The sequence below is a fragment of the Schistocerca cancellata genome, chromosome 3 (assembly GCF_023864275.1).
Source record: "Schistocerca cancellata isolate TAMUIC-IGC-003103 chromosome 3, iqSchCanc2.1, whole genome shotgun sequence".
In the NCBI taxonomy this organism is placed as follows: domain Eukaryota; kingdom Metazoa; phylum Arthropoda; class Insecta; order Orthoptera; family Acrididae; genus Schistocerca; species Schistocerca cancellata.
The window spans coordinates 708,053,044-708,077,500 of record NC_064628.1 but is presented as its reverse complement, the minus strand read 5'-3'; the positions used below and the strand labels follow the sequence as shown (position 1 = coordinate 708,077,500).

The following is a 24,457-nucleotide window of genomic DNA, read 5'->3' as shown; positions in this document are numbered from 1 at the left end:
GATAGGCTACAACCCTGTCTCACTCCCTTCCCAACCACTGCTTCCCTTTCACGCCCCTCGATTCTCATGAATGCTGTCTGGTTACTGTACAAGTTGTAAAAATTACAATGAAATGAATACCCCCTAGCTGCATACAGGCATTGATTCAAGTCAATGGGGACAGTTGAAAATGTGTGCCCCTACTGGGACTCGAACCCGGGATCTCCTGCTTACATGGTAGATGCTCTATCCATCTGAGCCACCGAGGACACAGAGGATTGTGCAACTGCAGGGACTTACCTCTGGCACACCTCCCATGAGACCCACATTCGTAACATATTGTCCCGCACTATATTCGTAGTGCCCCTGCCCATCATACTCATTACTCGTGGCTTTACTGCCGATTCCCATAATGAAGTTGTAAAAAGCCAAGCCTTTTGCTCCCTCTATTTTATTTCTGCTGCCTTCAGAATTTCAAAGAGAGTATTCCAATCAACATTGTCAAAAGCTTTCTCTATGTCTACTTACATAGGTTAGCTTTTCCTTAATGTGTCTTGTAAGACGGGGGACTCACTACTACTCTCTGTGAGTACATGCTTGGCTGCCATAGGGTCTCAGGCATTGCACCACTACTTCCTCTTCTATCTAATATCCCCTCTGACTTTCCGTCTGTCTTTTGGTGCAGACCCTGCTTGGACTTGGTTCATGATTTTGGTCTTGATTTCCAGGTTCACTTCTGGTGCTACTGTCATCGTCCATTAATGATTATATGGTCCCCAGTATTGGGTTTTACCTGCCATATTTTCCAAATTTTACAAAAGTGCGTATTATGTTAGGAAAGTCACCCAGTGTTGTGTATGGTCCACTTCTGTGCCCTTCCATCCTGGCACCCTTCCTTGCTGCTGTCGTAGTATGCCAAAAACCCAGCTTAGTATCCATTCCATTGTGCCCATTATGGGGATGGTCATCAAGGTACCAGTACCATAGTAGCCTAGTGACTGCAGGGATTGCACTGTTGGTGCCTGTGCTGATCCCTCCCCGTGTATGCCATGGAGTATGTGCCCATCATGACTGGGGCCTGTGGACTCCCAACAACAGATTACTGGCCAGATAGCTGTTGCTGTGGCACCAGATAGCTGTTGCTGTGGCTGGGGGCACACATGAGCAGAGCCCCCATTCGGAGTGAGTAGCACCACACTGGATAGTTTGCACATGAAGCGAATTAAACTTCCTCCTGCTGGTGGCCACACAGTCCCAGCACGCTCTTCGGATAGAAAGGCCTTGTATGATACAACAGAGTATGATCCCAAAATGTTCCCTTCCCTGGCCATGCCCTGGGAGGAATGCAGGACTAGACAACAAGGAGCAAAATCCTCCCCCCAGTACCTGTTGTGTACCAGCACCGAACACCCCAGGGGGCTCGCCACTGTTTAGCGGGTTCTTGCTCAGCTGCTACGAAGCCCTTGCCTTTGCGGCACTTCTTCCCTTCCATGCTGCATGTCGATTCTTTTAGCTATTGTTTTTCCCCTCCCTCGGGGAACGTGTCTGGGATGTTCTGCATTGTCTGTCGTTGATGTAAGAACAGGCTCACCTTTGTTTTATGCTCCCTTTTCCTTTCTTTGTTATCCTTCTCCTCTTGTTCCTCCGCTTCTCAGCGTTTTAGTTTCCTCTTTTTCTCCTTCCTCCCTGTGTGCTCCTGAAGGCCGGCACACTCATCTTGATGCGTAACAGGTGACTGGGTAACGCGTAATTCCCAGCCCCGGGTCGACAGGTAGGGTTCGCACGTACCCCCTGGTACAGTCCAGGTGCAAGGAGGGGTGATTGCCTGAGCTGCAACCTTCCCAAATTGCCTATTGGTCCCTCTGTCAGGTGTTCAGGAGGTGTGAGTTAATGTGTGAACAATCACCTAATACAGGTGTGCTCCCTTCTGAAGGGGGCCCCCACTTGGAAGGAACGGATTTTCTCGCAATGAGTCAATCATCTACCTAATCATCATCTGCGAAACATAAATGTAATGAGGCTAATGATTCAAACATCCTTCCCGCTGCACCATGGTTCCTCATGGTCTCACATACTGAAGACAGTCAGTCCTTCGCCATGGTAAATCCGTTTATTATTCAGAAAGGTGTTGATGCAGTCCTGCTCTCATTTACAGAATGGCATTTTGCTTTTGGAGACTACTTCTGATTCTCAAGCACAACTACTGCTTGCTGCCTCACTTCGCCACAGTTACCCTGTCGTGTCGAGGCCCATAGAATTTTAAATTCTTCCCGTGGTGTAATTTACACTAGGCTGCTTGACGGTCTACCGCGGCCGAAATTCACTCTTACCTCTCTGATCTGGGTGTCATTGCCATCCATCGTGTAATGAAAAAGGTAGATTCCTCCTTAGTACCCACCCACACTGTTTTCCTCACCTTTGATAGAGTGGTGCTTCTGTCCAAGATGAAATTATCACAGTCTACGTACATTCTGAATCCAATGCGGTGCTACCAGTGTCATCATTTCAACCACATTAGAACATCTTGTCGAAACCCAGCCAAATGTGTAACCTGTGGTAGGGAAGCACACAGGGGTGACTGTCCACCTCCTTCTCCCAGCTATATCAACTGCAATAGCAACCATGCCGCTGCCTCTCGAGATTGTCCTGTGTATCTTGATGAGCTGGCTGTGCAAGAGATCCAGGTAAAGGAAAAAGTGCTTCACCCAGTTGCTCGTAAGTTATTGGCTAGTCGCAAAGCCTGTGTTCTCCCGTCTGGCACCTATAGCTCCGCCCCTCACTCCATGAATGACATGGCCACGCAGACATGTGACCTCAAATTTGGCTCTGAGGTTGTGAAATTGCCCATTGTCAAGGTAGCATCACCATCCCCCTGTCCAGCTGTGCAACAAACTGTCAAACTCTCACCCCAATAGGGGCGAAGCCACCAGCTACGCAATCAGTAGGCAGGAAGAGACAGAAGTAGTACTCCTGTGTAGACTTCCTCCATCCCTCCAGCCAAACAACACCTGAGTCCTCTAAATGGAAAGGTTTGAAGTAGTCCACCCAAGGCAAATGGTCTTCTCCTTCACCAACTCAAACATCATCGTCGATGGTGTCACCACATGGTACCTTGGCCTGGCCGGCTTACATATCACCGGTGCACACCACCAACTGTTTTTCAGCATTGGACTCCATGGACCAACCGCAAAAGCAAGCCAATGCTTCTGTGGACCCCATGGAGCAGAATCCTCCTGCTTCTGTGCCCTGTAGTAACAACTCTACACGGCCGTCACTCAGCAGCCGTCGAGTTGACATCCCCACATCTCTTCCTCATGATGACTGTCCTCCAATGAATCCTTCGCGGCCTTCATTCCCACGAAGAGGATTTACGGCTGCTTTTTGCATCACGTCATCCCCTTGTACTCTGCCTTCAGGAAACGAAATTCTGCCCTCACAACTGCTTTGAGGTTTCACATTACTTACCAATTTGTTTTGATCTTCCCCCAGAGGTCAGCATTTCATCTCATGGGGACATCACATACGGGATGACATTCATAGTCAACCCATCTCCATGACTACCCATCTTCGAGCTGTTGCAGTTCACCTTTTCCTTCCCCACCTAACTTTGCCCATTTGTACCATTTATGTCCCTCCTTCATACAGTGTTGCCAGGGCAGACTTCCTTCAGCTTATTGGGCAGCTACCTCCCCCATTTTTGTGCTGACTTCAATACACATCATTCCGTTTGGGGTTCTCCCAGGACCTGTCAGACAGGCGCCCTCTTGTCTGACCTTCTTAACCAACTTAACCTCTTCTGCCTTAACACTGGAGCACCCACTTTCCTTTCAGACTCCTCGCATACCTATTCCCATTTGGACCTATCTTTCTGCACTGCCCAGCTTTCCCACCATCTTGAGTGGTCCGATCTTTCTGACACCTGCACCATTTCCAGTGTGCTATCCGTTTGCTGACTCCTACCTACCTTCATGCACACCTAAATTGCAGCTTACTAAGTGTTACTGGCAGCTTACTCCTCCCCAACAACCTTCGGAGAACAAGATTTCCCGAGTTGTGATGACCAGGTAGAATGTCTCACAAACAGTTTTCCTTACTGTTGCAGCACATACCATTCCTCGCACTTCCTCTTTTCCCAGTCCCTTGGTGGGCTGAGGCATGCTGCGATGCAATTCGCGCATGGAGACGTGCTCTCTGCATCTTTAACAGCCATCCTACGATGACAAACTGCATACATTATAAACAGATGCTTGCAAAGTGTTGTTGCGTTCTTAGAGATAGCAAAAGAGCTAGCTGGATTTCATTCACTAGTTCTTTTAACAGTTCCACCTCTTCCTCTGTCATGTGGGCCAACCTCAGACAGCTCTCTGGGACCAAGATCCATTCCTGAATTTCTGGCCTAACAGTAGCAGACGATATTATCATGGACCCTATTGCTATCTCAAACACCTTGGGCCACCATTTTGCAGAAGTTTTGAGCTCTTCCCACTATCACCCTGCCTTCCTCCACTGGAAATGAGTGGAGGCGGATCGAGCTATACCCTTTCCGTTCTCTGAATCATCAGTGCTACAATGGCACCTTTCTATGAGGGAGCTAGATCAGGCTCTCAGTTCATCCTGATCCTCCGCCCCAGGACCAGATGATGTTCACATTCAGATGTTTCCACCCTGTTGCTCCTGCACCACCTAAATCAGGAGCAAAACCACCCCCCACCCCCCTCCTCTTGCTAGGAAGGGGTCCGTTGGGTGACTCCGTTCCCAGGTTTTTGCTAATGGGAAAGACGACACCCAGCTGAAGAGCCCAAAAGCAGCTGGTCGTAGGGCTTCACGCTCATCCTCAGTCCCGGGCATTGATTCAGTGAAGTCCTCCCAGCCAGCAAAACCCAAGGAACAGTGCAAGAAATCTAAAAAGAAGACCCCCAAGAACAAGGAACTTACAGTGGCACCCACACCACTGCTACCTACAACCTCTGCGTCTGAGGATGGGGTTGAGATTCTGGCATCCTCTGAGGACCTGGAGCTTGCCGGACCCTCAGACACAATGAATATAGACTGCTCAGGTAAAATGTCGGTGGCAGCAGGTGACCCTGAGGTGTAAACTGCCTCATTGAATGTTCCATGCCTTCCCAGTCTCACAGTGATGTCATCCTCCAGTGGAATTGTGATGGTTTTTTCCACCACCTGGCTGAGCTACAGCAGCTGTTAAGCCTTACACCTGCTATCTGCATTGCCCTCCAGGAAACCTGTTTCCCAGCAATGCAAACCCCTGCTCTCCACAGCTATAAGGAATATTACAGGAATCGTAGGGACTATAATCGAGAGTCAGGTGGAGTTTGTGTTTATGTCCTAAACTCAGTCTGTAGTGAAACTGTGCCCCTTCAAACCCCTCTTGAAGTTGTAGCTATCAGAATACGGACGGCATAGGAAATAACTGTGTGAAATGTATATCTTCCCCCAGATGTTGCAGTACCCCTGAGTGTCAACTCCCTAAACGTTTCCTACTTTTGGGAGATTTTAATGCCCATAGCCCCTTGTGGGATGACACCGTGCTTACTGGTTGAGGCAGAGATGTCAAAACTTTACTGTCTGTTAGACCTCTGCCTCGTAAGTACTGGGGCTGCCACACATTTCAGTGTCGCTCATGGTAGTTACTCGGCCATTGATTTATAAATTTGCAGCCCAGGATTTTTCCCATCTATCCACTGGAGAGCACATGGCAACCTGTGTGGTAGTGACCACTTCCCCATCTTCCTGTCACTTCCCCCAGCATCATGCCCACAGGCGCCTACCCAGATGGGCTTTAAACAAGGCAGACTGTGTAGCCTTCACCTCTGCTGTCACCATTGAATCTCCCCCACGTGGTGCCATTGATGTTGGGACTGAGCAGGCCACTACAACAATAATTTCTGCATTGGAAAATGCTATCCCTCGTTACATAGGGTGCCGCCAGCGAAAGAAAGTCCCTTGGTGGTCACTGGAAGTCGCTGAGGCAATTAAAGAGCATTGGCGAGCTCGACAGTGACATAGGTGGCATCATTTCCTAGAGCACCTAATAGCCTTTAAGTGGCTCCGTGCCTGCGTTCGCCTGCTTATAACATAACGGAAACAGGAGTGTTGGGAGACGTATGTGTCGACCATTGAGTGCCCTACGTCACCTTCACAAGTCTAGACAAAGATCAGACGTCTGTTTGGGTAGCAGACCCCAACAGGTGTCCCTGGCGTTACCATCAATGGTGTGCTCTCTACCGACGCAAACGCAATTGCCGAGCACTTTGCTGAGCAATATGCTCAAGCCTCTGCTTAGGAAAACTATCCCCCAGCCTATCACACCCTCGAACAGCAGATGGAAAGGAAAGTCCTCTCGTTCAATACACGCCACAGAGAACCCTATAACACCCCATTTACAGAGTGGGTGTTCCTCAGCACACTTGCACATTGCCCCGACACAGCTCCTGGGCTGGATCGTATCAACAGTCAGATGATTAAACATCTCTCGTCTGACTACAACCGATATCTCCTTGTCATGTTCAACCGGATCTGGTGAGATGGTGTCTTGCCATCACAGTGGCGAGAGAGCACCACCATTCTGGTGCTAAAACCTGTTAAAAATCTGCTTTATGTGGATAGCTATCAGCCCAACAGCCTCACCAATGTTCTCTGTACGCTGCTGGAATGTTTTGGCAGTTGGGTTGGGTCCTGGAGTCACGTGGCCTACTGGCTCCATGTCAGGGTGGCTTCCGCCAGGGTTGCTCTACCACCGATAATCTTGTGGCCCTCAAGTCTGGCATCCAAACAGCCTTTTCCAGACACCAACATCGGGCTGCCGTCTTAATTGACTTACGTAAAGCATACAACACAACCTGGCGACATCATATCCTTGCCACATTGTGTGAGTGGGATCTCCGGGCCCACTCTCGACTTTTATCCAAAATTTCCTGTCGCTCTGTATTTCTGTGTACAAGTTGGTGCCTCCTACAGTGTTCTCCCCCATATCCAGGAGAGTGGCATTACACAGGGTTCCGTATTGAGTGTATCTCTCTTTTTAGTGGCAATCAGCGGCCTAGTAGCAGCTGTAAGGCCATCAGTGTCCCCTTCTCTGTATGCGAATGACTTCCGCATTTCGTATTTCTCCTCCAGAACCGGTGTTGTTGAGCAGCGCCTACAGGGAGCCATACACAAAGCACAGTCAAGGGCTGTAGCTCACATCTTCCAGTTTTCAGCCACGAAGTCGTGTCTCGTGCACTTCTGTCAGTAGCGTACCGTTCATCTTGAACCTGAATTTTATCTTAATGATGATCCACTCACTGTAATGGAGACGTATCGATTCTTAGGACTGGTTTTTGACACCTGATTGACTTGGTTACCTCACATTTGTCAGCTTAAGTGGGAGTGCTGGTAGCATCTCAATGCTCTCCGCTGCCTGAGCAACACCAACTGGGGTGCAGATCGCTCTACTCTGCTGCAGCTCTACAAAGCCCTTGTTCAATCCCACCTTGACTTTGGGAGTCTGGTTTATGGTTCAACGGCACCCTCAGCGTTGCATTTCCTCGACCCACTGTACCACTATGGCGATCGCCTAGCGATGGGAGCATTTAGAATGAGTCCGGTGACCAGTGTCCTGGTGGAGGCAGGAGTCCCTCCATTGCGGATCCGACGTGTGCAGCTGCTCGCCAGTTATGTTGCACACATTCGTAGTTCTCCTGAACATCTGAATTACCGTCTCCTCTTCCCACCCGTGGCAGTTCATCTCTCGCATCGGCGGCCCAAGTCAGGGCTCACGACTGCTGTTCATGTGCAATCCCTTCTCTCCAAACTGGAGTATTTCCCTTTACCACTTCTACTTGAGGTCAATTCGTGTACACCTCCATGGTGTACGCCTTGGCCGAAGCTTCGTCTGGACCTTTCGCATGGCCCTAAAGACTCCGTTAAACCCACCGCTCTCTGCTGCCACTTCCTCTTGATTCTTGATGTGTTTCGGGGCTCTGAAATTGTTTACACCAATGGCTGCTTGTAATGTTGGCTTAGCCTATGTCCACAGAGGCCATATTGAACAGCATTTCTTGCTCGCTGGCTGCAGTGTATTCACTGCAGAGCTTGTGAACATATCTTGTGTACTTCAGTACATCCATTCCTGTTCTGGTGACCCATTTCTTCTCTGTTCTGAGTCCCTGAACAGCCTACAAGCTATTGACCAGTGCTACCCTCGTCATTGTTTGGTAGAGTCCAATGAGGAATCCATCTATGCCCTGGACCTATCCTGTCGTTCAGTGGTGTTTGTGTGGACCCCAGACCACATCAGCATCCCAGGCAATGAACTTGCTGACAGGCTGGCTAAACGGGCTACGTGGAAATCGCTCCCGGAGATGGGCATCTCTGAAATTGACCTGCGTTCTGTCTTACACCGCAAGGTTTTTCAGGTTTGGGAGATGGCGTGCCATAACAGTATGCACAACAAACTTCGTGTCATTAAGGAGACTGCAAATGTGTGGATGTCTTCCCTGCAGGCTTCTCACAGGGAATCAGTGGTCCTTTGTTGACTTTGCATTGGCCATACGTGGCTCACACATGGTTACCTCCTCCATCACGAGGCCCCATTTCGGTGTCACTGTGGCTCACAAATGAATGTTGTCCACCTTTTGCTGAACTGTCCACTTTCCGCCGCTCTGCGGCTTAACTCTCCCAGCACCCTACCTTCAGTGTTGGGCGACAATGCCTCAACAGCAGCTTTAGTTTTACGTTTTATTCTTGAGGATGAGTTTTATAATTTGATCTGAGTTTTAGCACATGTCCTTTGTCCCTCGGTGTCCTCCACCCTAGGGCTTTTAAGGAGGAGGTTTTAGTGTGTTGCAGAGTGGCTGGCTTCTCCTTTTTGATTCTCGTGGCCAGCCAGCCAAAGTAATCTGCTTTCTTATTTTTAGTCTCCTCTCCCCGTTTCTTGCATCTCTCTGTGGTTTTCTTTTCCTGTTTTGGCCACTGTAGTGTTTGTTGTCCTCCTGTCGTTCTTCTGGTTCTTGCTTTCTCCTGTTATTGTGCTGTACATCTTCTTTGTTTTCTTCTTTCCATTGGATAATTGTTCTACTGGGAACAAGGGACAGATGACCTTGTAGTTTGGTCCCTTTCGCCCCCTTTTAAACCAACCAATCAGACTCACTCAATACCCTTCTAAGTCTCTGTGCGCCATACACTGCCCATCTCTTAGTGCAGTGGATCCAGGAAAACTGTCACTTGCTGACTCTTAGTGGAGCCAGTGTGATGTTTCTGGGGGTTGCTGGTCATGTCGGTCTGCCAGAAAATGAGGCTGCTGATGCTGCTGCCCAGGCTGCACTGCTCATACCTCAGCCCATGGGTACCTATATTCCCTCCGATGATCTCTGTGTTGCCGTCTGTCAGGGGGTGGTTTCCCTTCGGCATCGGCAATGGTTCTCCCTTCACGGGAATAAGCTCCGGCTTATTAAGCCTCTCCCAGTGGCTTGTACGCTCTCCTCTCAGCCCTCCCGTCGGGAGTAGGTCGTTTTAACCGGGCTGCTTATTGGGTACTGCCTTTCTAGCCATCATTGTTTGCTAAGTTGCGCTGCCCCATCACTTTGTACACATTGCGCCCAAGTTTTAACTGTCCACCACTTCATGATGGAATGCTGATTCTTTTTTTTTCCCACTTGGGTTTGCCGTGTGATTTATCAGCTGTTTTAGCAAATGATGCACTGGCTGTTGACCAAGTTTTACTTTTTATCTGCCAAAGCAATATGGCAAAGGCCACTTAAGTTTTAGTTTTGGATCTCCATTTCTGTAGGGTGTCTTTTTTAGTGCTTTTTCTACACACCTGTTTTTAGCTGTCTTCTATTATGTCAATTGGGACTGAAGAATAGTCGTTTTTTAACTCGTTCTACTTTCGTGTTCTATAGTTTTGACTTAGGTGCGTATGACACCTGTTGTTTTTTTGTGTTCTAAAGCAAAACAAAACCAGGACCGGTAGGGACACCTTTTTGGCCACAAACCTTTATTTACACATTAAAGACAAATACGAGGAAGTGGCAGCCATCTCTAAGATGAAGAGTGATTCCCTCTTGATTAAATCATCTCCTGCCCAGTGACAGGTGCTGCTCTCATGTGAAAAGTTAGGTGACATTGCCGTGACTGTCACTCCCCACAAGAGTCTCAGTATGCTTCATGGCATCATTTTTCACCATGGACTGCTTTTGCAATCTGACAGTGAGCTGTGGGCCAACTTAGATCTACGTTGTGTGGTGCATTTCATCTCTCATGTCTGTAGGGGACAAACGGAAAGAGTTGCTGCCGGAGCCTTAATCTTGGCTTTCAAGGATGATACGTTGCTTGAGAAGGTCAAGGTGATGGTCTGACAGTGTGATGTGAAACCCCATATTTCTCCTGTGAGATGCTTCAGGTGTATGAAGTTTGGACATACGTCTTCCTGTTACACCACTACCTCTGTCTGCTGGGATTGTGGACATCTGCTGCACATGAACATTCTTTACGCACCTCTCCGCATCTGCATAAACTGCGGTGAGCTCCACTCTCCCTGCGCAGCAGATTCCTCCATTTTTAAGAGTGAGAACAAAATCCAGGAGTATAAGACCTTGGACAAGCTCACATATCAAGAGGCCAGGAAAAGTGTAAATGTCCTAATCCTATAAAAATGACACGATCTTGTACAAGAGCCGCAACATCGTCACTTTCTCTGTTAATGGTGCCTACCTCTGTTGCACCTCTTACAGTGGGCCCTCGGAGCTGCCTGCTAATACCTGGCCTCTTGGCAGTTGGGGTCCCTTCTGATGCCTCCACAGCATCCACTTTGGGATCATTGGCTCCCACTCTCCCGGGGACAGTAGTCCTCATCCTCCAGCTGGAGACACCTCTGCCTCCTCCTGCATCTCTGGATAGGGAGAGGTCCCTGATGGCCGCTGGACTTCTTGTTCTTCCTCTGTCCCTGAAACTAATTCAGGGAAATCATTCCCAGTCCATGTCTTCCAAGGAGGAGGAGGACAAGGACATAAAGAAGTCCTCTAAGATGAAGGAAACTCCAGTGGCCTCAACACCACCAGACGCTGCATGTAGTACTCCTGTCCCCTAGGGGAGATCTCTGTGGTTCCTGAGACACCAAATCACCCCGGGCAATGTGCCGTAGGACCTATGTCAGTGGATTCCCTGACGTCTCAACCAGTGGCAGCATATGACCCTTTGTCATAACATGCTCCCCCTCCCTGGTTGCTTCATGTTCCTGAGGTATTCTGACACTCTGATCCTCCAGTGGGACTGTAACAGATTTTTCCACTGCCTGGCTGAACTACGGAATCTTTTAAGCAGTTACTCTGCAGTCTGCATTGCCACACAGGAAATGTGGTTTCCAACAACTTGGACCCCTGCCGTTCATGCCAACCAAGGTTATTTTAAGAATGATACGTTCCAATGATATCATGTCCCAGGATGTGGTGTCGGCACTCCTCTCTCAGCTGCCCCCACATTTCATAGTCTTCAACACCCAAAATCCTTTGTGGGGTGCTACAATGATCACTGCCCATGGTAAAGACATCATAACATTACTGACACAGCTGGATCTTTGCCTGTTGAACTCTGGTGCTCCTGCACACTTCAGTGTGGCACATGGAACTTATTCAACCATTGACCTCACCCTTTGCAGTCCTTGTCTTTTGCCACCTATCCACAAGAGGGTACACAATGACACAATGACCACTTCCCAATCTTCCGTCCATCCCTCAGCATTGCTACCCTGCACTCCAGTCCAGATGGGTTCTCTGTAATGCTGACAGGGATGGGTTCACCTCTGCTGTCATCCTTAGCTCTCTGTCACAAGGCAGTATCATTGTGGCTGTTCAACATACAACAGCCATTCTTTCAGCAGCCAACTAAGTTTTTCTCTCTCCCACAGGATCCCCCCTTTGGAAGGCAGTACCCTGGTGGACACCAAAGATCGCTGTAGCCATTAGAGATTGCAGGTGGGCTCTCCAGTGCTATAAGCAGCACTTTCAGTGGAGCACCTCATTGCTTTTAAATGACTGTGTGCCTGCATCTGCTACCTCATAAGATGATGGAAGCAAGAATCCTGGGAATGGTGCATTTCCATTATTTGATCACATACCTCTCCACCACAGGCATGGGCAAAGGTCAGGCGCCTCTACAGTCCCCAGGGCCTTGCAGGTGTACCAAGTATTCCCATAGACGGTGCCGTGTAAACTGATCAAGGTGCTGCTACCAAACTTTTTTTAGCATTATGCTTGCACATGTACATCTGAGAACTGCAACTCTGCCTTTCGGTTTGTAAAACAGTGGGTGGAGCAAATGCACTTATCTTTCACTACCCATCACCTGGAGCCATATAATGGTTCATTCAATGAATGGGAACTCTCCATAGCTCCAGCCTGTTACCCTGATATGGTCCCAGCACCACCCCATGTCCACACCAAATGCTGAAAATTCTGTCAGTGGAATGGCAGTGTCACATCCTTGCCTTCTTTAATTGGATCGGCAACAAGGGTTACTTCTCATCTGAGTTGCGAAATATCATGGTAGTTCCATTACTGAAACCAGGTAAGAACTTCCTATAAATGGACAGTTGTCACCCATTCGGTCATACTGAGATTCTCTGTAAGTTGCTCGAATGCATGGTGAGCAAGCAGCTGTGTTGGCTCCTTGAGTCTCAGGGTCTTTTGGCTGCATCTCAGGGCAGTTTTCGCTGAGGTCACTCCACTGCTGATAATTTAGTTCATCTGGAGTCCACCATCCAGACAACCTTTGCACATCATCAGCACCTCATCACTATGTTTTACGTCCTACAGAAGGCTTATGACACAACATAGCATCACCACATCCTTGCTACATTACAGGAATGGAGTCTCTGCAGTCCACTCCCAATTTTTCAAGAACTTCCTGTTGCACCGTACGTTCCAGGTTCAAGTGGGTGTTTTCTCGGTATCCCTCCACCCCCACCCCCACATCCAAGATAACAGGGTCCCAAAGGGCTCTGTACTGAGCATCTCCCTGTTTCTGGTGGTCATCAATGGTCTAGCGTTGGCTCTGGGGTCTTTGGTATTGCCCTCCTTATGTGGCAACAATTTTTCTTTTTTTTTTTTTTTTAAATTGCTCCTCCAGTGTGGCTGTTGCTGAACGTCATGGCCTGTCACCCATGGCTTTCAGTTTTCAGCGACCAAGACTCATATCATGCACTTTTGTGGTCACCATCGTACTGCCCACCCATACCCAGAGCTTCCCTCCAGGGGGCTCACCACTCTTTGGTGGATTCGTGTTTGGCTACCACAGGACCCCAGCCACGCAGCATCTTTTCCCTTCCATGCTGAATGTCTATCCTCTTGCTGTTCTTTTTTCCCTTCCCTTAGGAAATGTCTGGGCTGTTTTTGGAAATGTATTCTGCATTTTTGGTAGTCAGTATCCGAATGCTCTCCACTGTTCCTTTTTTCTTTCTTTGTTCACCTTCTCCCATCCTTCCTCCACTTCGGCGTTTGGGGTTCCTCTTTTTCTTCCTCCCTGCATTCCTATATGATGCATAACAGGTGACTGCGTAACTCGTAATTCACAGCCCCCGGTCGACAGATAGGATTCACACATACCCCGTGGTAAAGGCTAGGCCCAGGAAGGAGTGACTGTCTGAGCCGCTACCTTCCCATATCGTCAATTGTCCCTCCATCAGGTGCTCAGGAGGTGTGAACAATCACCTGAGGTGGGTGCGCCCCCTTCTGAAGGGCACCCCCAGTTGGGAGTGGCACGCCATCGGAGACACTGGCAATCATAGTTGTTTTCTCGGAATGAGCCAGTCATCATCTTCACAGTCAACAGCTACAAAACATTAACGGAATAAGACTAATGATTCACAGACCCTCCCAGCTGCACCCAGGTTCCTCGTGGTTTCACGTACTGAAGACGGTCAGTCCTTTGCTGTGGTAAATCTATTTATTATTCAGAAAGGTGTTGATGCGTTTGATGGGCCTGTGAAAACCTGCTCATTTATGCAATGGCACTTGACTTTTGGAGATAACTTCTGATTCTCAAGCACAATTACATGCAACTTTGCTCCTCCATTGCTGTCCTCTTTGTGTTGAGGCCCATCAAACGATGAATTCTTCCCATGGTGCTATTTACACTAGGCTGCTCAATGGTCTGACAGAGACAGAAATCCAAACATACCTCTCTGATCAGGGTGTCATTGCCGTCCATCAGGTGATGAAAAAAGTAGATGATTTTAGCGCCGCAGTTATGAAATAGCCCAGCATCATGGTAGTGTCCCTGTCTTCTCCTCCAGCTGTGCAACACACCACCAAACTCTGGCTTCATGGATGAAGTCACCAGCTACACAAAAGGCAGGGCAGAAAGGACAGAAGGAATACTCCCATGAAGACTTGCTATGTTCCTCCAGCCAGTCAGCACCTGAGTCGTCTTTTGCTAACCAGAAGACTTCAAGGAAGTCAAACAAAGGCAAATAGTCTTTTCCTTCACTCACTCTTAGATCCTCTTCGACAGTGTCACCACATGATACCCTTGCCCAGTTGACCTTTGTGTCGCCGGTGCACACCACCAACCGTTTTTCTGCCCTGGATTCAACAGGCCGACAGCAGAAGAATGCTGACACTTCTGCAGACCTCATGGAGCAGGATCCTCCTGCCTCTGTGCCCTGTAGCAGTGAGTCTATGAAGGCTGGCACTTGGCAGCCACTGACATGACTCTCCTCCAATGGAACATTCGTTACCATCGATTCAACAAAGAGGATTTACGGCTGCCCTTAGAATCGCAGTGTCACTTACTTTCCGCCTTCAGGGAACAAAATTGCATCTTCACAAGCGCTTTGAGCTCTCGCATTACTTCCCAATCCATTTTGACCTTCCCCCGAGGTCTGCATTCCATCTCGTGGAGGAGTCATGCTGCTCATATGGGATGATGATGATAGTCAACCCATCTCCCTGACTTACCCACCTTCAAGCTGTTGCAGTTCACCTTTTCTTTCCTAACTTTATTTTTTCCCTTTGTAACGTTTAAATCTCTCCATCATATGTCACCAGGGCAGATTTCCTCCAGATTAATGAACAGCTGCCTCACCCCTTTCTGCTGCTCAGTGACTTTAGTGCTCACCATTCCCTTTGGGGTCTCCCAGAACCTTCAGAGAGGTGACCCTCTTGGCTGACCTTCTTAATCAGCTGAGCCTCTTCTGCCTTAACACAGGAGCACTCACATTCCACAGACTCCATGCACACTTATTCCCATTTGGACCTACCCTTCTGCACTGCCCAGCCTGCCCATTGTTTTGAGTGGTCTATTCTCTCTGACACACACTCAAGCAACCATTTCCCGTGTGCTATATGCTTGCTGACTCCTACGCCATCTACATGCACATCCAAATGGCAACTTACTAAGGTCGACTGGAGGCTTTACTCCTTCCTGGCGATCTTCGATGAAACAACCTTCTCCCAGTTGTGATGACCAGGTAGAATATCTGACAAATGTTATCCTTACTGCTGCCAAACATTCCATTCCTCAAACTCCCTCTGTACTATGCTGTGTCCCAGTCCCTTGGTGAACTGAGGCGTACCGTGCCACAAATCGCGTGCGGAGACATGCTCTCCGTGTTTTTAACCTTCATCCTACAATAGCAAACTGCATTCATTATCAACAGTTGCATGCACAGTGTCATTGCGTTCTTTGGGATAGCAAAAAAAACTAGCTGTATTTCATTCACTAGTTCTTTTAACAGTTCCTCTCCCTCTTCTGTTGTGTGGACTGACCTCGGACTGCTCTCTGGGACCAATGTCCATTCCCCAATTTCCGGCCTGACAGTAGTAGATAATGTCATCATGGACCCTGTTGCTATCTCCCAACACCTTGGGCTGCCATTTTGGGGAGATTTAGAGTTCCTCCCACTATCACTCTGTCTTCCTCCATCGGAAACAAGGGGAGGAGTCTCGGGTGACACCCTTCTCTTCTCAGAATAGTGAATGCTACAATGCTGCCTTTACTATGAGGGAGCTAGATCATGCTCTCACTTCATCCCAATCCTCCGCCCCAGGACCAAATGATGTTCACATTCAGATGAAGATGTTGCAGCACCTTTCTCTTGTGGACAAGCACTTTCCCCTTCGTATGTACAACCGCATCTGCATAAAGGGCATGGTTCCCAGAAACAGGCGTGAAGCAAAGGTCACACCGATACCTAAGCCAGGTAAAGACAAACACCTTCCTTCTAGCTACCACCCCATTGCTCTCACCAATTGTGTTTTCAAGGTAATGGGACATGTGATTAATGCCCAGATGGTACGATGGCTCGAGTCTCGCAATTTACTGACAAATCCACAGTGTGAATTTTGAGCATGGTGTTCTGCAGTTGACTGTCTCGTCAGTTTGCCCACCCATGTCATGGTTTTGTACAGAAATCCCAGACTATGGCCGTGCTTTTCGATTTGGAGAAAGTGTAAGAGACCTGCTGGAGGACTGGTATCCACTGTACTCTCGACATGTGGGGCTTCCTTGGCCACCTGCCGCATTTCCACTTTTAAAAGACCAAGTTTTCAAGGTATGTGTGGGTTCTGCCTTGTCAGGATACCTTTATCCAGGAAAACAGTGTGCCTCAGGGTTCCATCCTTAGCGTCATCCTCTTTGCTATCGCCATTAACTCTATAATGGCCTGTCTTCCGCCGGGCATCTCCAACTTCCTTTTCATTGACAATTTTGCCATATATTGCAGTTCTACATGGCCCATGTTCATTAACTCACTTCCTAAAGACACTACTCCAGCCTCGCTCTATCGCATTCAGTTTCACGACCTTTGCATGGAATTTTATAATAGTACCTTTGTGTACAATGATGGCTCGGACTGACTGTGATGTTCAGTGTGCCTTCATCATTGGCGCTGACATATTTTGTATCGGCTTCCATAACGCTGCTCAGTATTCACAGCAGAGCTGTTCACCCTGTATCAGGCCATGCATGCAGTACATCCGGCGACACAGGCGTTTCAATTGAGTCATCTGCTCATTGACTGTCAGCACCCTTAAATAGCCTGTGTGTGCTGCACACCATCCATCCCTTGGTGCAACGGGTCCAGGAAAGCTGTCATTTGCTCACTCTTGATGGATCCACTGTGATGTATATGTGGGTTCCTGGTCACATCGGTCTGACAGGATGCTGCTGCCAAGGCTGCAGTCCTCATACATCAGCCTGCTAGTTCTTATATTCCCTCCAACGACCTCTGTGTTGTCATCTATCAGCAGGTGGTGTCACTTTGGCATCACCAGTGCTCCTCCCTTCATGGGAACAAGCACCGGGTTGTTAAGCTTCTCCCAGCAGCTTGGACAACCTCTCAGCCCCCTCTCTGCAAGGAGATCATCTTAACTAGCTTGCATATTGGCCACTGTCTTTTTAGCCATCACCATTTGTTAAGTGGTGCTCCCCCACCACGTTGTGCACATTGCGCCCAACTTTTGGCTGTCTGCCATTTCCTGACAGAATGCCCTTTTTTAACCACTTACGTTCCCGTTTGTGTTTGCCATCTTCTATCGGCCGTTTTAGCAAATGACATTCAGACTGTCGACCACATTTTACTTTTTATCCATCATAGCAATATGGCAATGGCCATTTAATTTTTAGTTCTGGACCTCCGTTCCTCTATGGCGTATTTTATAGACCTTTTTTAACTCCTCTCTTTGTCTTCGTGTTCTACAGTATTGACATGGATGCATATGACCCTAGCCGTTTTTACGTTCTCAAACAAAACAAAACCCAGAGCATTAGCTATATATGATGAATTACTTCTTCTAGTTGAGATACACCACTTTTTGGGACTGGTCTTCAATTTGTGACTAATGTGGCCTTTGCAACCTTCGCCAACTTAAGCAAAAATGCTGATGACATCTCAATACACTTTGCTGCATCAGTAACAGTAACTGAGGTGCAGATCACTCTACCCTTTTGCGGCTCTACAAAACCCTGATTCTGTCCCGTATTGATTATGAGTGTCTTGCACATGGTTCAGCATCACACTCAGCAATACAGATACTGGACTCCTTTCAAATTCTGCAGTTCGACTTGCAACAGGAGCATTCCAAACTAGCGCTGTGAACAACCTTCTAGTCGAGGCTGGAGTCCATCCATTACCTATCAGGTGCCAACTACTACTACTGAATTAGGCTATACACGTTCATAGCTTCCTTGAACGTTGTAACTACCATGTCCTTTTCCCTGGAAGGGAGCTCCATCTCGTACAATAACAACCCAAAACTGGGTTTAGAATTGACTGCATTTCAGACAGTTATTTCCTATGTCATCCGTATTCTGATAGCCATAGCTTCAAGAGGGGTTTGAAGGGGGGGTGGGGGGGATGGAGTGGTTTTGCTCCTGAAGTAGGTGGTGCGGGAGCAACAGGGAGGGACTATAACGGGGGGGAAAGGAATACAGTAGACAACGAATGGGCAGCCTTGAGAGATGAAATAGTGACGGCGGCACTCCAGTGTAGTCGATCAGAACTGCAACTTATTCCACTGTCACATCTGGTCAGGGATACATTGCATCTGCCCTCATGGCTTGTGCACCAACCTCTAATTTGTCTCGAAGTCTTCTGTGGTCCAGAAGATTCCGTTGATGCCACAATTTTTCACCACCTGTTCTTGGTTGTCATTGAGACTTATCTGGTTCAAAAGGGGTATTCACTGATGACATGACAGTCGATGGATGAACAAGTTGCCTACACACATGCACAGTGCAGTGAACTCCACTTTCTGCCAGATGGCCGCTGTGTCTTATTCATTGCTGAATTGATGGCCATTAAACTAGACCTTAGCCATGTTCGTTCTTGCACTGGCAAGGGTATCCTAATCTGTAGTGACTCCCTTAGCAGCCTACAGGCCATAGACCAGTGTGACTCTTCTCACCCACTGGTTACAGCCATCCAGGATCTTGACTCTGACCTCCACCAAGCTGGAAGGCCAGTCGTTTTTGTTTGGATCCCCAATCATGTTAGGGTTTCAGGAAATGAATGAGCTGATAGGTGGGACAAGCTGGCCATGAGGATGCCAATTATGGAAATGGGGATCCCAGAACCGGACCTTCGGCCGTTTATATGCCATTGGTTGTGAGAAGTCTGAAACTCGGAACAGTCTGTCCAGATCTCACCAAACAGAGGACAATTAAGGAGACCACTACCATGTGGCAATCTTCCCTGTATGCTTCTCGCAGGGAATCCACTGTTCACTGGGCACACTTGGGTGACACATGACCACAGTGAGGATCTCCCTCACTGCCGATTCGGAGCCCACCTGATGGTGGCCCACTTATTCATAGATTGCCCTAATTTGGCTGCTTTGAGGCAGCATCATAACCTGCCTGACTGCTACTTCTGGTGCTAGCAGATGATTCCAAAGTGATCTGGTGTTGTGTTGCCGTGAAGGTAATTTGGGCACTCCTCTCCTGCATTTCTGTCCCCGCCGCTAGGGGGTGGGGCCTTTGCTCAGTGGCCCAGCCTGGCCTCTACCCTTTCCATATTTTTATTCTCTTTATTCTTTCTCATTTCGTGGTTTTAATGTGTTGTCTTGATTGATCTCTTAACGACTTGTCAGTGCTGTCTTTTTTTCTGGGCATTTTTCTGTGGGTGTTTTTTAAATTGTAATTATTACAGTCTTCTTAAAGTCTGAGTGTATTTCACCTATCTCATTCATCTTGCACACAAAATAGAAGAGTTTTGCGATGGCTGGCTCTCCCAAGGCTGTCAGTAGTTCTGTTGGAAAGTGGTCAACTCCCAAAGTCGTGTATCTACTTAGGTCTTTCAGTGCTCTGTCATATTCTTCTCACAGTATCATATCTCCCATCTCATCTTCATCTGTCATCTTCCACTTCTAAAATATTGCCTTCAAGTTCATCTCCCTTGTATAGACACTCTATATACTCCTTCCACCTTTCTGCTTTCCCTTCTTTTCTGAGGACTGGTTTTCCATCTGAGCTATTTATATTCATGTTTCCACTTCTCTTTTCTCCAAAGGGCTCTTTTAATTTTCTTGTAGCTGGTATCTTTCTTCCCCTTAGTGAATTATGCTTCTAAATCCTTACATTTGACCTCTAGTCATTCCTGCTTATCCATTTTGCACTTCCTGTCAAACTCAGTCTTTAGGTGTTTGTATTACCATTTGCCTGTTTCATTTGCTACAGTTTTACATTTTCTCCTTTCCTTAATTAAATTCAATACCTCCTGTATTATCCAAGGATTTCTATTAGGCCTTGTCTTTTCACCTGTTTGATCCTCTGCCGCCGTCACTATTTCATCTCTCAAGGCTGCCCATTCGTTGTCTACTGTATTCCTTTCCCCCCCGTTATAGTCCCTCCCTGTTGCTCCCGCACCACCTACTTCAGGAGCAAAACCACTCCATCCCCCCCACCCCCCCCTTCAAACCCCTCTTGAAGCTATGGCTATCAGAATACGGATGACGTAGGAAATAACTGTCTGAAATGTATATTTTCTCCCAGATGGTGCAGTACCCCTGAATGTATTAGCTGCACTGATTGATCAACTCCATAAACGTTTCCTACTTTTGGGAGATTTTAATGCCCATAACCCCTTGTGGGGTGACACCGTGCTTACTGGTTGAGGCAGGGATGTCAAAACTTTACTGTCTCAGTTAGACCTCTGCCTCATAAATACTGGGGCCGCCACACATTTCAGTGTCGCACATTGGTAGTTACTCGGGCATTGATTTATCAATTTGCAGCATAGGATTTTTCCGATATATCCACTGGAGAACACATGGCAACGCATGTGGTAGTGACCACTTCCCCATCTTCCTGTCACTGCCCCGGACGCCTGCCCAGATGGGCTTTAAACAAGGTGGACTGGGAAACTTTCACCTCAGATGTCACCGTTGACTCTCCCCCACATGGTAACATCGGTGCGATGGTTGAGCAGCTGACTACCACCACATTTCTGCAGCAGAAATGCGAGTCCTCGCTCTTTAGGGTGCCCCCGGCGAAAGACAGTCCCTTGGTGGTCACCAGAAGTAGTGTGTACGTGTACGCTAGCTTATAAAACAGCGGAATCAGGAATGTTTGGAGAGGTACGGGTCGACCATTGGGAGCCATACGTCACCTTCCCAAGTCTGTATGAAGATCAGATGTCTTTTTGGATACCAGACCCAACAGGTGTCCCTGGCGTTACCATCAGTGGTGTGCTATGTACCGACACAAACGCGATTGTCGAGCACTTTGCTGAGCACTATGCTCGAGCCTCTGCATCGGAGAACAACCCCCCAGCCTTTCGCACCCTCAAACGGCGGTTGGAAAGGTAAGTCCTCTCGATCACTACATGCCACAGTGAACCGTATAAGGCCCCATATACGGAGTGGGAGCTTCTCAGCACACTTGCATATTGCCCCGACACAGCTCTTGGGCTGGATCGGATCCACAGTCAGATGATTAAACATCTCTCATCTGACTACAAGCGCCATCTCCTTGTCATCTTCAACCAGATGTGGTGCGATGGCATTTTTCCATCACAACTGCGGGAGGGGACCATCATTCCCGTGCTCACACCTGGTAAAAACCTGCTTGATGTTGATAGCTATCGGCCCATCCGCCTCAGCAAAGTTGTTTGCGAGCTGCTGGAATATATTGTATGTCGGCGGTTGGGTTGGGTCCTGGAGTCACATGGCCTACTGGCTCCATGTCAGGGAGGTTTCTTGTGTCCCTCGAGTGTGCCATCTGAACAGCCAGTACCTGGTTGCCGTCTTTTTTTGATCTAAGCAAAGTGTACGACACCACCTAGCAGCATCATATCCTCGACACATTATATGGGTGAGGTCTCCGAGGTCCGCTCCCGATTTTTGTCCAGTGTTTCTTGTTGCTCCATACTTTCCGTGTCCAAGTTGGTGCCTCCCATAGTTCCCCCCATATCCAGGAGAACGGGGTCCCACAGGGCTATGTATTGATTGTGTCATAATTTCTAACAGCAGCTGTAGGGCCGTCCATCTCACCCTCTGTGTATGCAGACGACTTTTGCATTTCATACTGCTCCACCAGTACTGGTGTTGCTGAGAGGTGCCTACAGGGAGCCATCCTCAAGGTGCAGTCATGGGCTCTCACCCACAGCTTCCAGTTTTTGCCCGCTAAGTCATGTGTCCTGCATTTCTGTCGATGTCGTACTGTTCATCCAGAACCAGAACTTTACCTTCATGACGATCCACTCACTGTAGTGGAGACATATCGATTCTTAGGACTGGTTTTCGATGCCTGATTGATTTGGCTACCTCACCTTCGTCAGATTAAGCGGAAGTGCTGGCAGCACCTCAATGCCCTCCGCTGCCTGAGCAGCACCAACTGGGATCGCTGTTCTCTGCTGCAGCTCTACAAAGCCCTTGTTCAATCCCACCTTGACTATGGGAGTCACAACTGCTCGCCAGTTACATTGCACACATTCGTAGTTCTCCTGAACATCCAAATTACCATCTCCTTTATCCACCTGTGGCATTTCATCTCCCACATCGGCAGCCCAGGTCAGGGCTAACTATTGCAGTTCGCATGCGATCCCTTCTGTCTGAACTGGAGTCCTTCCCTTTACCACCTCCCATCCAGATCCGTCCACATACACCTCTATGGTGTACACCTCAGCTGCAGAATCGTCTGGACCTTTCACATGACTCTAAGGACTCAGTTACTCCTGCCACTCTCTGCTGTCACTTCCTCTCGATTCTTGGCGCGTTCCGGGGCTCTGAAGTGGTTTACACCGATGGCTCGATGGCTGATGGTCATGTTGGCTTCGCATACATCCATGAAGGCGATTTTGTACAGCATTCCTTACCCGATGGCTGCAGTGTTTTCACTGCAGAGCTGGTGGCCATCTCTTGTGCACTTCAGTATATCCGTTCATGCCTCGGGGAATCATTCCCTCTGTGTACTAACTCCTTCAGCAGCCTACAAGCTATTGACCAGTGCTGCCCTCACCATCCTTTGGTAGCGTCCATCCAGGAGTCCGTCCATTACCTTTACCGGTTCCGTCATTCAGTGGTGTTTATGTGGACCCCAGGACACGTCAGCATCCCAGGCAATGAACTTGCCAACAGGCTGACCAACCAGGCTATGCAGAAACTGCTTCTAGAGATGGGCATCTCTGAACCTGACCTGCATTCAGACTTACGCCGTAGGATATTTCGGATTTGGGAGACAGAATGTCATAATAGTACACACAACAAACTGCGTCTCATTAAGTAGACTACGAATGCACTTCCATGCAGGCCTTTCGCAGGGGATCATTTGTCCTCTGCCGGCTCTGCATTGGCCACGCTTTGGCAACCCACGGTTACCTCCTGCACCGTGAAGACCCGCCTGATTGTCAGTGCGGCGCCCGTCTGACAGTGGCCCATATTCTGGTGCACTGTCCCACTTTGACTGCCCAGCGATGAAATCTTGGGGTACCGGACTCGTTGCCACTAATTTTATCTGACAGTGCCTGATTTGGTTTTACGTTTTATTCATGAGAGTAGGTTTTATCATTTGGTCTAAGTTTTAGTGCATGTCCTTTGTCCCTCTGTGTCCTCCACCCTAGTGCTTCTAGGGTGGAGGTTTTAATGTATTGCAGAGTGGCTGGCTTCACCTTTTTTATTCTCATGGTCAGCCAGCCATGGTAATCTGCTTTGTTGTTTTAATCTCTTCATCCCGTTTCTTGCGTTCTGTGGTTTTCTTGTCCCCCTTTTGTCCATTTACACGTTTGTTGCTCTTCATCATTCTTGTGATTTTTCCTTTCATTCCGTTTTGAGTTGTCAGTCTTCTTTGTTTTATTCTCACACTTATGGCATTCTTTTATTCAGAACAAGGGATTGATAACCTTGTAGTTTGGCCCCTTTCCTCTTCTTTTAATCCAACCAACCTGTGGTGGGTGTTGGCTTCATGTCTATCTTGGCTACAATAATGCATTCACTATGTTGTTCATAGCAACTTATCCGCACTCCTATTTTCTTATTCATTATTAAACCTACTCCTGCATGTTATTTGATTTTTTTATTTATAACCCTGTATTCAACTGACCGGCAGCCTTGTTCCTCCTGCTACCAAACTTCACCAATTCCAACTATATGTAACTTCTACATGAATACCAGTTTTGTTTTTCCTGATGACTGCATCCTTTCAAGTAGTCCCCGTCTGGTGATGAAATGGGGGACTATTTTATCTCTAGAATATTTTACCCAAGAGGATACCATCATTATTTAACCAAACAGTAGAGCTGCATGCCCTCAGGGAAAAATTAGGTCTGTAGTTTCCCATTGCTTTCAGCCATTCACAGTACCAGTGCAGTAATGTCATTTTGGTTTAAGTTAAAAGGCCAGACCGTTGCCTCTACAGCTACCGAAAAGGCTGCTGCCCCTTTTCAGGAAGCAAATGTTTGTCTTGCCACACTTCAGATACCACACTGTGGTGGCTACACCTGCGGTATAGCTGTCTGTATTGCTGATGCAAGCAAGCCACCCCACCACGA

The 24,457-nt window shown here is 48.1% G+C and overlaps 1 protein-coding gene across 1 annotated transcript in view; it reads left to right on the top strand.

The window, feature by feature from the left end:
- Positions 1-24,457, top strand: part of LOC126175704 (bifunctional coenzyme A synthase) — a 121,815-nt gene that overhangs the window by 84,498 nt on the left and 12,860 nt on the right. The gene's annotated exons all lie outside the window — the stretch shown is intronic.